A 17,305-nucleotide genomic window follows, 5' to 3' on the forward strand; every position below is an offset into this window, starting at 1 on the left:
TATGCTGCTCTGCGGACTAAATTAAAAATAATTATTACGCAATGGTGAAAGAGTTGGCCTCCAATTACAAGTCGAGTGGAGAGTACAAGTACAGAATCATTCACATTGCGTATTCGAATTCATGGTGCCACGTTACAATTCTTGTAAATAGCTGTAGTTGTGAACTCTAACTCTATGTGGCCATCTTCGAGTATAAAAAGAATTTATTTGTAACTTTTATTGTGGCTTACACATTTCCAGAGCCGTAATTATAAACAGGCGCATGAGACGCTGGCCTCTGTAATCTCAAATTTTTAAAGAAATCTTTGTATTGCTTTGTTTGTTTGTGTTTAAACAGTTCGGTAAAAATAACCGTTTTTGTTTGTTTTTTTCTGATTATATTTATATATAATTAGGTGTGTGTTATAGGCCTAATGAATCTGATGAGTATAATGAGCAATTGTGCAGAGAAATAGAATGGGCCAGTAAATCAGAATGTCTCATAATGGGGAACTTTAACTTTCAAGATATTGACTGAAACTTGTGGTTGGTCACTCGCAAGCAAGACTTTTGTGGATTTATTGGATGACTGTTTTCTACACCAAAATCTTCGAGAGGCAACCAAAGGGAATAATACTCTTGATTTGATTATCAGCAGTGAATATTCATGCATTAAGAATTTGCAGATAAAGGAACCACTCGGTGAGAGTGATCACAATGTACTGATGTGGGAATTACTTAAAGATGTAACTACCATCAAGGCTAAAGGGAAGGGCTTTCGTAAAGGAGACCACAGAGGTCTCAGACAGTTTTTAAATTCTGTACAGTGGGATCAACTGATGATGTTACCAACGTTGAATTCTAAATGGGAAGCCTTCAGGGACTTAATTTTGGAGGCTACTAGGCTTTTCATGCCAACTAAGAAATACTGTTCAAGGTTTAGGCCTAAAGGGATGTCACTGAATTAATGAGTCTCGCGGCATAAAAATGTATGGGATTCATATAAAGTAACAGGTAACACAGACGCTTATGGCAGGTATAAACTAGTCTGTAATCAAGTCACAAAGGCGGTTAGGCAGGCGAAGGCAGATTACGAGAAATCTTTGGCAGAGGATGCAAAGAAAAACAGCAAAGAGTTCTTTACTTATGTAAACTCTAGAAGGAAAGGGATGAATCAGATTGGATCACTTAACATAGATGGATTGACTATTGATGATCCTGCTCAAGTAGCTGATAAACTGAATGAGTATTTTGCATCTACATTCACACATGAGGAGTTATCCAATGATGGGAGTGCCAAAAGTTTATCAAACTCTAACAGAGAGATAAGTGATTTTGTAATGACTGAGGACAAAGTGGAGGAGAAATTGTTGAAGTTAAACATAAGGAAGGCACCTGAGGTGGACGGGATCTATCCAGTTATATTAGAGTAAGCAGCAAATGAAGGGAGCAAACCCTTAGCCATAATTATGAGAGCTTCCTTGGACTCAGGGGAGGTCCCCATGGACTGGAGGTGTGCAATGTATCCCCAATTCACAAAAGGTGACGCACGTAACTACAGACCTGTTAGTTTAACTTATATTCTGGGAAAATAATGGAATCACTTGTTGAAGAAGCATTGCAAGATCATCTAGACAAGACTGCAGTAATCGTTAAGACACAGCATGGGTTTGTTAAAGGGAGGTCTTGTCTGACCAATTTGATTGGATACTATGATGTGGTCACAAAGGAACCGCATGCCAAAAATAATTTTGATATCATATACTAGGAATTCAGAAAAGCTTTTGATACTGTTGCACATAGAAGACTGCTGTACAAATTGGAGAGGTATGGCATTAAGGGTAAGTTGCTACAATGGATAAAGGGATGGTTGAGTGGGAGACGACAGAGAGTGGTAATCAATGGACACTGCTCTTCGTGGACAAATGTTATTAGTGGAGTTCCCCAGGGTTCGGTGTTGGGCCCATTGTTGTTTTCAGTATTTATCAACGATTTTCTGCAGTACAACACGTGAGACTGCGTGGTGTTCATGCAAATCGCGAACACGTGACTTCTACGGAAGTTATTTTCGAAATGTAGTGTCTGTGAAAGATGACTCTACCCTTTGACTTACATTGCCGCTTTCAAATTCGTATATAGTATATTGGGAACAGGTGGCGAATCAGTAAACATTATTTTATTATGATTGTTTTCTTGAAATACTTTTAACAGAACTGGAATGCTTCTAAAAAATAATCGAAAAAAGTATCACGTGTGTAATGAATATGTAATATAATTTTTAAATAAAAAATTACACTATCGAAAATAAAAATAAAAGCAGCACATTAGGTGATCCTATTAGCACCATATAGGCAAATAAAATGGATGAAAATTTTGACAAAGTTTGCAAACGATAAACTAAAAATTTTAAAATTAACTAAACAGTAAACGTGTTCAGGGAAGCGTTACCTTAGTTTGTATGATTCTTGTAATGAGTAATCATTATAAGTAATTACTTCTGAGTAATCCCTCACTTATCAACGAGTGGCTAATCATATTCACGAATAGCAATTTGACAGTTTCATAGCCTAACAAATTTCTCGTAGTTGGAGTGAGGGCAGTAAAAAAAAAAATAATAATATCCTTTTGAAGTGAAGGATATTATTATATCTCCACCCTGCACAATCAGCTCCCATGTTCTGCTTTCATGAAACTAGCCTGAAAATGGTGGCACCCGATAATGATTGCTGGATTTGGGAGATTCAACTGAATTTACAGGATTTTTTTATTATTATTGCGAAATACTGTACCTTTCTTGCGTATTTACTTATTTTGAAAATTGGAATACTTACCGTGTTTAATCATTTGATATTAACATGTTCCCCATTCTATTTCTCTCCCTCTCTGCAGAAGGTTTTTATAATAAAATACTGTATACACATTTAACATATGAACACATATAATTTAGTCATCTTTATTGCCAACTTTAACGTTGCCTTTGAGCGAATTTGCATAATTGTGTATAATTAAACATACCATGTCTTATAAATTCTTCTTCTGTTTTATAGAAACATCTCAAGTATTAAAATATTCAAAACTAAAGACGACCATAAGATGGATATTAGTTAAAATATCATTCGGATATTTTCTGAAGGATGGTAACAGTGAAAAAGATGTTCCGTTTAGGTTTTGGGGAAAGCAATGGAATAAAGATCTTTTGAAGAACCTAGAGGACTTCAAGAAGACTATCTGGAAACCAAATGTGGAATGCACCTATGATACAAACAGATCGGGCTCCATCAAGAATATAATCTGCAAAATGGCCAGGATAGGTACAGTTATCCTGGAATACGTAGCTGATGTGATTAGCAAACTGACTATGAAATCCGAAGAAACGTGGTCAACAAAAATCTTTGGCTACTTTAAAAATAAAATACACTCAATGTGGTCTAATGAGCCGCACTGTTACGAAATGAAAAATATTTTGGACTTAAAATGTCTAAAAGAATTTTTGACAGAAAGTGATTCTGCTTTTCATGCAGATAGTCAGAAACTTTCCTTTGTACATGGACAGATGTGCTCTGTTCTGCGAAAACTGAGGTCTTTGAGAGGCATTCTGATGTACATGGCGTTATTAGTGCCTGGCTATTTTGCCATCAAGTGGACAATGGTAGGTAGCTTATTGTTCTATATCTACTAAGTTAAAAATTGAATCCATCCACATCACAAGCACTGAGACACGATTTTATTTCTTACTTTTTTACATCATTTTGAATACATGCTAATATTATCCTAGGAAGATTTACAAATCTGAATTAGAATTTCTCATTTATCAACAACTATATTCCTTACAAAACAGGCCTTATGCGTTGGGTTGCATTATATCATCCAAGTTTCTTGCGACGACCGACTAACTGGTTAAAATAAATTTATTAAAATTTTTTAAAAAATTATATATACATAAGATAAACAGAAATAAAATAAGATAAAAGCGTTAAAATACAATAAGATAAAAGTGTTAAAATATAATATAATAAAAGCGTTAAAATACATAGTAGCTTTCGAAGCGAAGTGCCTGATGAAGTTCCAAAAAAGTGGGCCCAATACAGACCCTTGAGACACCCTCTCGAAAGATTCCTATTAAACTGTAGATGCTTAGCTTTAAGTATAATTTTCCTACCATACAAATAACTCTTATCGTTCTATACAATAAGTCTGAACATTGCATACCCCTTTATGCAGACAGAATACTCTCATGTCACACCATGTCAAAAGCTCCAGTAAAATCTGATATAAAGATGGCTAACACATACTTATCTTCTCCTGGTTGGTGAAATTCATGAGATCATTAATGGCATCCTCCGTAGAATGCCCTCTCTTGAGGCAGGGTAAAACCATTTTTATCCATGACTTGGTTCACTCTTAAAAATAATAATCTTTCAAAAATTTTGCCAAGATTGGCCAATAACGAAATTGGTCAATACCCTCTTGGGTCATTCGATTTTTTACTCGGCTTAACTAACAGCTTAATCAAACCAACTTTCCAGATCCCAGGAACGGTACCTTGAAGCATTTATTATATAAGTTTAACATTTTTTTTAACATATATAAGTTTAAGTTTAACAAGTAAGCATTTATTATATAAGTTTAACAAGATGTTAGGATAAAGTTCAATCACTTTAAGAACAGCGATATTCTCTACTAAATCGATCCCGGGAGCTTTGGAAATGTTAATTTGCTTAGAAACGGCTCTCAATTCCTCTAAAGTAAATAAGTCAATATTGCCTGATCCAAGGTATGTTACATTAGAGTCCCTGATATCTTCTTGCTCTGTTGTCCCCCCCGCCTTCCCTTCCTCATGAGGAAACAACTCAGATGTTATTGCCTGCACTGCTGCAATCCAATCAGTTGTTTCCACACCATTAACGATTACTGTATTCATTATCTCTCTAGGTCTTTCTTTATTCATACTTAGTTTATAAATTAATCCCCAAGGATCTGTATTGCCCACACTAGTAACTAGACTTCTCTAAACCTTTAATTTACTCTCATAAATAGCCCTATAATAAATTTTCTTTTTATTCCTATAACATGGATGATAAAATTGAGCCTCATTCAGCCCCCACTGCCTATACCTCTGATATGCCTTCCTACTTGTTAAATACTTCTTTCCTTAACCTGGATAATTCCGCATTCCACCAATTAACAACTCGCCTCTTAACTCGTTGTCTTCTTGAGGCACAATTGAGGGCTCAAAGCAACGAAGACTGAACGAAAGCCGCATACTCACATGCATTTAAGAAATTCAAATTAACCATAAATATCTCCCGAAAAATCTAATCCACTGACCGTGCAAAACTAGACCAATTAATCTTCTTATAAGTCAATCTAGTCAATTCAAAATTATCAAAATCTAAAGTAGTATTTAAATCAGCCAAATTAATATGAAAAACCAAAGATCTATGATCACTGTTCGTGTAGTCTGTTTTCACAAGCCAATGACAAATTCGTCTGGATAGCCCCTGAGTAACTAAAGTCAAGTCAATGTTCGACCTGCCATGAGCATTTTTAAAAGTATAAGGCTGTTCTGATATATTAACTACACACAAATTATTCAGCAAAATAAAGTCCTCCATTGAGCGACCTCTCTGATCAGTCATGCCGCTAAACCATAAGTTAGACTTTGCATTGGAATCCAATGCAATAATTAAATTACTATAACCAATTTCACTGAGAACTGTTTCCATATAATGGATAGAGTTAAAAATTTCCTAACTTGGAGGACAATAAAGAGATATTAAATTAAAAGACAGCCTAGGAGTACTAATGTTCATACATGTTGACCATTCCCTTCAACAGCTCGGGTAATTCATCCTTGAATTTTTTTTAAGCTATCAGCTTCCACAACAGCAAATGGAAACTTTTTTCAGCAATCAGTCACCCGCCGGCTAAAGACCAACCTCCGCACATCGACTCCTCCTCAGTTCGAACTATACCCTTCATGTGCGCAGTCCAAGCAAGAAGAAGAATCCCACCAGCATTCAGCCCGCTCAATCCACTCAAAACCCCGAACACCTCAATCAGACCCTGCAATTTGCAGAACTGAAGAGACAAATTAATTCAAGAAAGAACTAGACAAACTGTTGGAGGGGATGGACAGGTGATGTGGAAAAGTTTTTTTTTTTTTACTTCTGATGTTGTAACTTGCTTTCTTGAATCATTTGCCATAATGCAAATATCAACAATGGTTGAACAAATAGTGTAACGGATGAAATATTTTTGAAGGAATTTGTATGACTTTGGGTATATATGATATAATCCAGAAAGGGTTGTATTTTTTTTTTTTTTTTTGTAACTCTTCCTTGATTCTTTTGATAGAAAAATTGAACAAAATGATATTAATAAAATATAAATAAAAAAAGCACGTCACTAGGAAGGGAACCTACTAGTTAAAATCAATGGATGTTAAACTGAAACCTTATTTTTCAGTTTATTCGGGAATGTGAAATATTCTGTGAAGTGCAGCCATTCCCTCTGTCGTAGACCTATTAAATGCGCACCAACAATTATACACCTTCGGAAGTTATTATTATTATTATTATTACTAGCCATATAGTGCAAGGAAACCTAACCTGAGGCTTATGCTGCACCAGCTAAACAAAAAAATTACGAGTTACCCAGAGAGAGAAGTAGAAGGGAATCACCAAGAAAGAGAAGAATGGTGATATCCAGCTCAGGACCCTGGGTGTGCCAAGCCCATGCTCACTAGATAGTTCTTGTAGGTTCCCCAATGTGGTGAAATGAACTGAACAACAGACAGGCAATGCAAAAGCACTGTAAAATGCTTTCCTGCATATGGGGCCTATGGAAATTGAAAAAGTCACTTGTGGGACACGAGTAACCTCTTCAATTTCCATATATACTGTATATATACATATGTTATATATTTTTCATAGTTATTGGTAAATAATCGAAAACTCCATGGTCCTCATAAAATGGCCAGATGATGTATAAATTATTATAGGATGGGCTTATTTAAGGCCCTGAAGGGAATCAGTAAAATGAAAGAGGGGGGGGGATATATTTTCATAGAAGAATCAGGGGCATGAATACGAAATTTTGTGAGCAACAGAAGGCCGGATCTCATGAAGTTTACTTTCATGCAGCGTGTGCAGACCACTGGAATAAGTTGTGTGCCACACGGTCAGCGTAGAGTTCTTCATTGGAAACTTTCAAAAACGTAAATATGCCTATAATGAGATGTACGTTTATTATTATTATTTTTTTAATTTTAATAGATACTAAAAGCAATCGGTACCGTAATGAATCACCTGTGAAAAGAATACCCGGATGTTTTAGATCACTAAATCATAATTCCAAAGCAAATAACATTTAACACCACTTGAGGTTTAAGCGTAAATGTCAGATTTATTGGATACGGAACGAGTTCTGTTACTCTTAATGACTAATGAAGATCTGTACTCAACCACTTCGACAACCTTGCGCTAATTCCAAACGATCCAAGACCATTTTTCATAGATGTGTGTGTGTGTGTGTGTGTGTGTGTGGTTCACTCCGCCTTGAACCATGAAAGCAGAGAGAAAATCCGTACACTCTTTACTGGTACATAAATATTGGTCCCTTTTAGCTGAACCAAACGGCAGAAGTTTGTAGTTTCTTCAATGAGGAGAAAGTAATACTTAGAAACATCCGAATTTTAGGGTAAGATGTGGGGGGAGGTGATTTGAAATTTAGTAGATGAAAACATTTCAGCCTACTTTCCAAATGTCGACAACCAGACATGTGATTACCTAAGGATCATTCCACCTAGTGACTTTTGTATATACAGTCCGATTCCAAACCGAATGTACAGAGAGAGAACTTACACTGCTCGGCATTTTTAAATTAAATGTGAAGTGTGAAGAACTCGTTCTGAGCGCAATATTTTTTTTCCCGTTTCAGTTGTTCTATTCTGACATTAAGAAGAAAAAGAAAAGTATAAAGCAAGGTAGGATATTTAAAAATATTTCAAGACGGTACCGATACTTTTTAAAACCGTTAATCTCCCTTGAGAAATTGTGTTTGCGTGAAGCTGGTGAGAGGTACAAAATTTTCAATTTTTACTTCATATTTTCTTATACGTATATGAGTTTAACCATTAATGGTTTCACCTCTAAATATCCACGTGGATAGAGAGCGTACAGTGCACACTATGCATTACACTGCTAATTTCATATTTGGCAGTCAGACCCGTACCATTAACAGCTTTCTTCAGTTTTTCGATATTATCAGTAAATGAAGGTGCTCTTGTTCGTGATACTGGTTGCAACATTGTAAATCAAATCTCAACAAGAGTCAAATTTCCTTCCCTTCACGGGCTTTACGCAAACACTGTTCCGAATATCAATAAACACTTTTTTTCCATCCATGAATTACAGTATAACAATAGAAACTTCAAATACATGGTGTCCCAAAAGTTACTGCGTATTTTGGTGAAACAGCGTGATTTTCAAATAAATTTCATTACGACAAGTATATTTATCCTTTTTTTTTCAGAAAACATAAGTATTTGTAATGTGTTAGAGATGTTATTGTGTAATTTTTATTATTGTAATTTTTATTAATTTTTTAATGTTTTCTTTTCAGACCCATAATTCATGATGATGTTCAAGAGCGAATTTTTGTTGTATATCCCGCATCAAACGAGTGAAGTTTTGTGAAATTAGGGAAAGATTTTCAAGGAGATTTCGTAGTGTGGTCCATTAAGCTGTTATTTTGGATTTGATCGACAAGTTCTGCACACATTGCTGCTCGATGTGGAAAATCTTCTTCGACACTAATGAAAAAGTCCTTTTTCATTAGTGTCGAAGGCAAATTTCTGTGTCTTGGGTATGTTCAGTCTTCGAGATCCCTCTCCATCTGATAATTTTGGGTCCTCTTCGAACATTTCTGGAATTGATTCAATGCTTTCACGTGCTATCCTTGGGGGTCCACATCTCTCCTCGTCACGCACAAACCCAGTTATTTTAAACTTATTGATCAGTGCACGAATCGCATTGTCTGTAGGACCGGGACTATGAAATCTCCTTGAAAATTTTTCCCTAATTTCACAAAATTTCATTCCTTTGATGCGTGATGTTACGACAAAAATTCGCCCTTGACAGAATGGCCATATTTTTAAAATTGGTAAGCGGCACAACTTGAGGCGAAATGTGTAGTATAGCAATTTTCCCTTCAAAAATGTAAAAGAAAAATATAAAATTACAATTAAAATACATTTTTTTATCAATCAATAACTCATAGTATTTATTTGTTATATGATTGTTGTTAATATGTATTTGTACTATTTAACTGTAATATTATTTATAACAATTATTTTAAAAATAGCGAGGAAGCCTACTTTTACTTTATATATTTTTCTTTAGATTTCGCTAGTTTTAAAATTTCTTCTCCTTCCGAGGATTTTCTCTCTTTCCGTCAAGCAGGTTTCATTAAGCTGAAAACTCTTTCTGGTTTTTCATTTGAATGTGGTTATTCACTGTACTTTATGATATCTTAAATTATTATTAGTGTTTTTTTTATTTAATTTTCAAAATTACTTCACTTTAACAATTCAAAAAAATGGAAAATTTATTTGAGAATTATTACAAAAATAATGTATGGCATAGATACATTATACATGTAATTTAAAACAACAAAGAGAAAAAAGATTTCTCAATATCTCAATAAAAAGATTTAACAATAAAAACAAGAGAAATTAAATAATATAATTAAATATATTTTTCCGCTGGGTGAATTTTTCTTAATTCTTCATTATTTGCTATTTCTTCGTAAAGTTCTTCACAAGAATTAGCAAAATTGACTTAACTTGTAATATTTCTTTCAGCGTTTCTACGATCAGCTGTGTTTTTGTTGACATCCACAGCTTATTTATTATCGAAAAAACTCTTTTTGTTGTACCATTGATATCCGGAAAACATTATGCAAATGGTTTGTATTATGTTTGCCATTAAGTATAGATGCTACATGTCCATTCCGGGACAGTTTGCAATGCGGGGCAAAAGACTGAAATTCGGGACTGTCCCTCATAATCCGAGACGTCTTTAAGTATATTGTACATTATTTCAAAACCAATTCGTCGCTATCCTTAAAAGAGAATAATATCTTCACATTGGGATTTTATCACCTGATTTTGCTAAAATAAAGTAAGTCCAGTGTTCTTTTTCATAGCTGTACGTTAAATATTCTTCCCAATTAAAATATTTTAAACTGTAGTCGAATAAGCTGATATCGAAGCATGTGAGTAGTTCTGTCTACCTTGATCAGTGGTTTTGGATAATCGACTATGTGCTCCGATTTTGCGTTAGTGTCAGAATAACATTTTTGCAACTCAAGACCTGTTCTTTTTTCCTGTATTATTCTTAATCTCAAAAAAGATCAACAATAAGTACTTCATGTTCTCAACTTTTGAAACCTTATATACATTCATTATGAATCCTAAATAACTCATAATGAATCATCCCCTATAAGTAGCCATAGTGTAGATGAAATAGTTATCAGGTTTACTTCAAAGTAAGCTTCTTTTACAATTTTTACCTTTACTTGAAAAAAGAAACGCCGTTTGTATCAAAAAATTGGCTGAAATTTACTTTATGGTGCTTACACGTGGATCTTTGCAACAAGAAATAAAGAGCTGGTTAGCTCTGCCCACTGGTCGCAGTGATTGGGCGACATATTCCTGATTTAAAACTAGCCTCAAAGAGAGGAGGGGGAATCGCTTCCTGATTTTAAACAGGCGCCAAAGGGGGGAAAATAGTTCCGGGGTTCCCGCTCCTCCTTTTGCCGCTGGTTTAAAATCGGGAAACGAAGTTACACACAGGAATATATCGTCCAGTCACTGAGAACTAGTGGGTGGAGCTCTTCACTCCTTTCGCAAAGATCCATCGAATAGTATCATAAAGTAAATTTCAACCGAAAAATTTTAAAATAAAATTATTCTGTTTTTATTTTCTGACAATTTTTAATTAGTTTTCTTGTATAATGAAGGAATTGTTCTTGGCTTACTTACCTGCATCGCCATTTTCTTGCTTTGGAACACTTGGAATGCTTTATCGACTGGTAAGTGTTTAATAATTATTTTCATAAACGATTTACACCATTGAACATTCATAAATTTTAGTTTAATCTTTTAAAAAATACTTACGGCAATTTAACTCTCACTTTCGACAGAATCTTTTACTCAGTTCCGCTTCAGAGTCCTATATAATGGACGTATACTGAGTAGCCAGTTTATTAGGTACATATCCTCTGCATCCGAGGAAGGTGATCATTCCTTCACAGACAATAACACTTATATGCTTGAAGCTATATAAAGCAGGCAGTCAGATATCGATGGATAGTGTGGATGTGTGTGTGGTGATTCAGCGACAGTATTCAGACAATAGTAGGAAGTAAGCGATTTTTGAATATGGTATGATAATTAGCGCCAGATAGGTCTGTGCTGGTATCACAGACACTGCCACCCTGCTGGGGGTGTTTCAATCAAAATAGCGTCTAGAATGTACCGAGAATGGTCCAACAGCTTCAGAACATCTAGCCAACAATAGTCTCTCTTGGCCGGAGACAGCTTATTGATGCCCTCACGGGTAGCAAGTGGATATAATCACCTCCCTTCCCACACCGGGCGGAAAAGACCTGAGTTCGAATCCCATCAATGAGCAAGAAATTATTATGGACTTTTCTCACAACATGGCTGAGTAAGTAGTTCTCAGGCAATGGTTGCATGTTTTCTTCCTGAAACTCGGGTTTTTCTTCTAAAAAACAGCAAATCGACCGAAGAATACACACAGTTGCACAATATACCGATGCCTCATGCATGCTCTACAACCTGTTTCTAACAAACAAAAAATCTTACTGTGGATTTTAGTGTTTTGCACCAACCTTGCGTAGAAATAAAAACACAAAGGAAACTGGACTTTTAATAACTGTGTTTATAATAAATTATAATAACCTGTATTTACAATAAATTTAACTTTACGATAAACTATACATATAAAATATTAAAATCTGCTACATTATGAACAATAAAATGCATTAAAATATACTAAGTTAAAAGCGATAAAAAAACCATAGCTTTCAAAGGCTCCAGCCTTCTTCTTCAGCGGTATTTTCTTATTCTGCAGTACATCTTTAAATATCAGCAGGTTTATGGTACTCATCACGTGTTTCATTCTCACGTGTTCCGTTCTCTTACGTTGTGGAACCGGAAGTGGCTCGAGCGGGAGTCATACGGAACCGTTCATCCCTTCTGAGGATAGTGGCCTCAAAGAGGGGATGAATCCGCGTACCTCTATCTCTATTAATGTTGATTGTAGAACAGATCCGCAAACTCTCGCGCCACTTACGGTCCCAGAACTTATGCGCCCAGAACTTATGAACTTATGGACGATGCTATCATCACCGATCGGGCGCATAAGTTCTGGGACCGTAAGTGGCTCGAGAGTTTGCGGATCTGTTCTACAATCAACATTAATAGAGATAGAGGTACGCGGATTCATCCCCTCTTTGAGGCCACTATCCTCAGAAGGGATGAACGGTTCCGTATGACTCCCGCTCGAGCCACTTCCGGTTCCACAACGTAAGAGAACGGAACACGTGAGAATGAAACACGTGATGAGTACCATAAACCTGCTGATATTTAAAGATGTACTGCAGAATAAGAAAATACCGCTGAAGAAGAAGGCTGGAGCCTTTGAAAGCTATGGTTTTTTATCGCTTTTAACTTAGTATATTTTAATGCATTTTATTGTTCATAATGTAGCAGATTTTAATATTTTATATGTATAGTTTATCGTAAAGTTAAATTTATTGTAAATACAGGTTATTATAATTTATTATAAACACAGTTATTAAAAGTCCAGTTTCCTTTGTGTTTTTATTTCTACGCAAGGTTGGTGCAAAACACTAAAATCCACAGTATGAATATACCCAACCTCAGAGGCCTGTTTGAAGAAACAAAAAATCTTTTTGTACTGCTGTCTTACAACTTCTTTGTAACCGTTTCGGGCGGCCAATATCGTAACTCCGAAGTTATCAATTGCACTTTTTGTGGAACGGGATCAATCGCACAATTGCGAATTTACGTCCTCGTACGTTACAGCAGGACCACAGCCAGCCCTTTTTGAGAAGTGAATCAATGCTAAATGTCTGTGTATTATTATTATAATTTTTTTTTTTTTTTTTCTGGCGATTTCAGCATTTGCAATTCATTTTGTCTTTACTAAGAAGGTCAATACAAAAAAGGTAAAAGGTCAAGTCATAAAGAAACGCAGATAAAGACAATGCCGTGTTAAGTGCGGGAATCCTTATTAAGCGATGTACCTAGCATCAAAGGTGCAGCACATAATAAAAGCCTTTATCTATGAAGAATTTTTGTGGCGATTATAATCATATCAAATTTTCTAATTTCGAGATAGCACAAGTTGTTATATCTGATTAAAGAATTGTATTTCAATTTCTGTCAGAGTGTTTAGTGTTTAATCTAATGTTTAGGAAATAAACATTATTTTCTCGTAGCGATGCTAAATATTCCATTATTTTTATTTATTAATTCATTTTATAGTTGGTTGTGTGATTTTTTGTGGCACGCCGGCAACTTAGACCATAATACGCCAAGTCGATCATTTTGACGAAAAAGTTTCTTCGGATATTAATCGCTGGCATCACAGAGTCGTTTTGCATCTGACCTCGCACAATTGTTTTTCACTCGGTTCCGCAAATTCTGGAGTCCTGTGAAAAAGGCCATTACATTATACACTTTCAGTGGGTGCGGGAATATGTCCTTCTCTAGGACGACAGTTGATCATAGATGTACCCCACCTCCTTCTCTGTAACTTCACAGAGAAACACTGCAAAGTGAAACTGATGTTCCTGGTGCCGCCTTAGCATGCTTACTCGTAGAAGTTGCACTGGTCAACTGCTTGCTATATGTTATACTGAGGAATTGCACTAGTCAACTGCTTTCTGTGTGTTCATAGCCGTGAGAAGCTTCCGCTTTATGTTTACGGTATGCGACTACCTGCATTCTACGTGTAAGCACCCTTACATTAGATACAAACAGACACGCACACATATTCAAGAAGAGAATGTGGCGATCTCAACTACGTGGCTGGCATCACTAGTTGTTTGTTTGTTATTTGGTTTTTAGGAGCATTAGCAACTAAGGCCATATTGCTCCGGGGATATGCCGTGGTCATTTCCTGACCTTTCCGCATCCTCCGTATTTGGTGGTCACGGGCTCGAACCCCGATCTAATCAAGAAGCGTGTGCTACGCACTGCTGCTCCTGCCCACCTGGCTACGGAGGCGCCCACTCATTGGTAATGCACTACTTGTAGTGGGTGCAGAATATTGTCCGTTTCAGGATCGGCATACGGGATTGTTCAGATGGGTTAGGTACATAGTTGCGACCATCTCACCTCTCTATAGACGGACACTGGGCAGGCTTTACAGGTCATTGCTTTCCTGATGTCCAGAAACAACACAACAATGCCTACACTGCACAAACACAACATTACATACATTTCTGGCCATTTACAGAATCTTGTATCACCACGGTATTTCACTACGGAGTTGAAATACAGATTCTAATGTCCTCGTGGGTAGCACAGTTGGTAGGACCACAGTCCTCCCCACACCAGGTGGAAAAGACCTGAATTCGAGTCCCGTCGATAATGAGCGGACTTTTTATGGGTTCTTTTTCCCAATGTGGCTGAGTTGGTCTCCGGCGAGAACAGCATGGTTTTTCCTTCCGGAAACTCGTGTTTTTCTTCCAGAAAACAGAATATCGACCTCAGAACACACACACTGATGCTCCTAAAATCCTACTACAACAACTTTCCTAATAGTGGGTAGGTCTCCAAATATTTTGCAACCAGGAAAATTGTTGACCCTGGTGAAAACAGCTGTTTTCACCATATTCTGGTCTTCTCTCGTTAGCTTGAAACAATAAGAACTGGGATTCGTCAGATTTGGCAATTTTTTCGAATCCTTCACTGTCTAGCGTTAGTGTTCTTGAGCCCACCCTTCCATCTTTTTTTTTTTTCTGCTGATAAAATTGGAACCCAGTTCGGTTGTCGGCTGCAATATCGCATCCGTGATAAGATATGACTGGTTGTGCATTCTGAAATGCCTCCCCAGTACTGTTATACTAGGTTATTTAATGAGTGACTGTAACCTTCTGCTACTCTGCATATATCTTGTCAACCACCATCGGCTTCCCGCATCAACGAACTCTTGCCCACCATAGGATATTTTCTGGATATTATTTGGTTATTGAACCATACATCCTAGACCAGAGTCGTACGTAGAAACTCCATCAGGGTTGTAATAGGCCACTGTATCCGAGTGGTCAGGCGCGCGGGTGCATAAGTAGCACGCGTGCCTTGAGTGACCGGAATTCAAGCCTGTGACTGCTAAATACGGTGCTGTTTTTTGTATTCTGTCTACCTTGTGAACTCCTCTGACCGTTTGGTCGTCCCGGACTATAAACAGAAAATTTATTTAATTTAATGATATTACTTGTATTCATATGTATAAAACGTTGCGTACTAGACCATTGATCAGAAAGGAAATTCTTTATTACGAATGTATATTGTTGTTTCTATGGGAAAATCGATTTAGATTTACTAGCATTTTTTCTATGGAACCAATCTGACTTAAGTTGGATGGCCGTTGGTAGTACACTGCTCAGCCTTGTGATGAAAAACTGTCTGTATATTGCTTAAATGTTCTACAGTTCTTATATAAATAAATAACAGTTTCCAGGAAAACTAATACAATCTAGTAAACTAATACAATCGGGTGTGGTTACCTCTATCAACGCTGCACTGGAGCTAGAAGAGGAATTAGCCCAACTGAAAGAGACATAATGGCGTATTAGTAACATTGTAAGAATTAACTGAGCCTGGGAATAACGTAGAATACAGGTTCCTTTAAGGAGAATAATTTTTTTTTTTTTTTTTATGTGAACCCCAAACACGAGAGGTATTAGAACCTATAGTACTTAGTATCGTGCTTGGGTTAAAAAAGCATGGGTTGAAGGAGAAGTATGGTGGGAGGGGGATGCCGGAAACTTTGCTCTAGAGACTAAACATGGGTTTCACCACTTCAAGCCTCCAATAAGCAAAGTGGTGGTATTTCACCGGTTGATGAAAGTCATCTACCACTTGCGCCGTATATTATTCTGAAAGTTGTGTATATTCTGTAGTCGATTTGCCTTTTGCTTGAAAAACTGGAGTTTCCGGGAGAAAAGACCATGCCACGCGACGCGTCACACCGACTAATTCAGTCACGGTGTGAAATAGGCCTATGTAAATACCCCGAATCATCGACACGATTCGAACTCAGGTATTTACCACCTGGTGTGGGGAAGATGGCGATTATACCAACTGTGGTTTTTTTACTTCTTTTGGAACGTGTACTCCCCAGTGTGGAACTTGGTCCGAGAATAGTTAGATCCAGTGCTCTCTCTGGTAATGGCTTCCTGTGTTGGATGCACATCAAGTAGGTGCTACGTGACACATTGTACAGTAGTTATGCATAAGGTAACGCCTTGTTAAAGAATAATGATAAATAAAAAATTCTACAGAAAAACGATGACGCTTCCTGTGCGTTAAGTTAACACTATTGAAAGTACTGTACAAATCATCTGGTAATTCTTCTGTAGACTGCAAATACTGTTTCCCTCCTTCCACAGGTGAGATTTTCGAACGGTGTCTCTCCGTTCAAAATGCCGTTCGTGAAACTAAGGATATAGTAGAAACTGCCGTGTTGCGAGGCCACTGATCCAGCTTATATTTGTGAAATTTTCGAACATCTTACGGAGGGTGCAAGAGCCGTCGAACCTAAAGACAAACTGGTGTCTCCATCTTGTGGATAAATTAGAAACTCACTGTCTTTTGGCAGTACAGTAGTCAGTCAGGGAACGAACGATCTGTTACTCATCTGCTTCGAGCATTTAAAACAACTACTCTCAATTTGAACATTATCATTCAAGTTATTGTTCTAATAAAATAATGCTTGTTTTAATGTTGTTTCTCGATAATTATCGAGAAAGCTACGGTTAATCCGTCTGACCTGCGCGCTGTGATGGTTAGTACAAAGTGTATGCCTTAAAATTAAGTATCAAAAGATATGAGTCCTGTGAACAGGAGCAACATTGAGCTTATCGAGGTTTAATCATATATTACATAAATTATATTAAAAATAACATAATTAATAATGTAAGTTTATGACGCTGGATATCTTCATAAACTTACTTTATTGAATAACGAATACTTGTACGGACA

This window comes from Mastigoproctus giganteus, chromosome 12 (assembly GCF_048544385.1).
Source record: "Mastigoproctus giganteus isolate SK-2022 chromosome 12, ASM4854438v1, whole genome shotgun sequence".
Classification (NCBI taxonomy): domain Eukaryota; kingdom Metazoa; phylum Arthropoda; class Arachnida; order Uropygi; family Thelyphonidae; genus Mastigoproctus; species Mastigoproctus giganteus.